We start from the raw sequence: 1,981 nt of genomic DNA, 5'->3' as shown, positions 1-1,981 counted from the left end.
GAGCTGTTTGGAGGGGTTGTTGCACGGGAGGAGGGCTACAAAACCGTACCAAGCTTGCCCGGATTGGTGGCCGGAGGAGGAAGTTCCGGCGAAGGGAAGTTCGGGACAGCCCTTGCTTTCGGGCGGCACCGCTCTCTCACGGCGGCGCTAGGGTTCCTCTCACCGGTCTAGAAATGTTGCTGGGAGGGAGACCGACCGAACGGGACCGGTCCGGCGGCGAACGGAGGTCGGACGGCGGCGGGAGGACAGCCGGAAAACCGGGCAGCGGGAGGCTCGGGGAGAAGAAGGGAAAAAAGAAAAAGGAGGGGAAAAAAGAGGAAAAGGGGGAAGGAAGGGAAAAAAGAAAAGTTCGGGGGTTTCGGGGCCCCTACCCAACCCGGTCCAACCTATATCAACCCACTACCAAAAAATAAACACCCGAAAAATATACCGAATAAAAAATTACCTTTTACTAGCTAAAATTTACCATTTTTACCGTCGTCGTATTTTCCTCATACTAATAATCCTCCGCACATAATCGTCCCCGAAACCCCTCTAGGGACCAATTAAACTATTTACTCAATGATCGAGACGGTAAAATTTTTATTATAATCAGGCTAGTAAATAAGGTAAAAATATAAGGGTCGGGATGTGACAAATTTGGCTGAAAATTTGTAGGGTTGATCTACACATATAGACCTAAAAACTAAACGGATGAGATGATAAGATGTGATCGAAAAATATGTCTTTTAAACCATAAACTGAAAAGTCCTCAACAAGTTCTCAACTTAAGGGTCATCACTAGAAGGACTCCCGTGTATTAAGTAAGAGATGTGTATTTAGTATTTAGCAATGTGTGAATAAAATTTCTCTATGAGTAATCTTACATTTAGAATACAAACAACTACTTTATTAATATATATCCTCCACTTTCTTTTATCTATTTTTCCCCAAATTTCTTTTATTTTGTTTTATAACACCCTTTCTCAATGTTTCCTCATGGTTCATTCCCTCTTTTCTTAATATGTTGATTCATATGGTGTACCCATTTGCATCCGGGTCGAGTAGGGGTCTGAGGGCGAAAGCGACATGCCTCATTGAAGGAGAAGGCATATTGGAGGATGTAGAGGACGTCGTGGAATGTGGGTTCATCCACGACGACAAATCATAAGGAGTTGTGGTACGGTGGTGGATCCAACCGACTCGAGTGAGAGAAGCATGTCAGGTTTAGGTTTAGACATCCTACTGTAGAGATGTGGTTTTACATATTTCTTAACAAACGTCTCCAAATGTGGTCGAATGGCCCCTGGGCGGCCTTTATCGGTAACACCATCACAAAGGCTGAGACATTCCTCTCCGGCAATGGAGGCCTAGGAACCATGACGACGATGTTGGGCTTTTGTTTGGTGAGCTATTTGAGCTGTGTTTCCTGGAAGACCTCCCACCACTCGCTAGGGAGCTGTTTTAAAATTGTGATGACCTTATATGGAACAAGCCAATAAACCCTCAAACTAAATTGAGTAAATTCTAATACTTATTTTAATGCTTGTGTCGTGTTATACATATATTGTGTATTTTGCACTTTCACGTATTTAATTTCTCTTATCCAAACTTCCTCAATTTGTATGACTATCCTTAGCGGCATCTCATTTAAACAAGAAGAGAGGTTGTGACACGTCCCACCCCGAATTTCACCCTGAAACCCAGAGTAAGTCGTGCGGGGACCACCTCCAAGGAAAATTTACTGAAAAGATTAAGAAAATCTCCCTTGCAGATGGACAACCCTAACTCGAAAATTTCAAATTACACTCTTAATTTATCACTTCTGAACATCGCATAAAATACAAACATTCTAAAGTATTCAGAGCTACTAAACACAAGCGGAAGCAAGAAAACACAAGTAGGTTGAACAGGTAACCTACTGATGAAAACTGGCCGAAAAGCGGGTGACTATGCCTCGTCTCCTACTAGATCCAACCCGAACTCTGCAGACTGGGCAATT

The sequence above is a fragment of the Fragaria vesca genome, linkage group LG1 (genome assembly GCF_000184155.1).
Source record: "Fragaria vesca subsp. vesca linkage group LG1, FraVesHawaii_1.0, whole genome shotgun sequence".
NCBI classification, from domain to species: Eukaryota; Viridiplantae; Streptophyta; class Magnoliopsida; order Rosales; family Rosaceae; genus Fragaria; species Fragaria vesca.
This window is presented reverse-complemented; position numbering follows the sequence as displayed.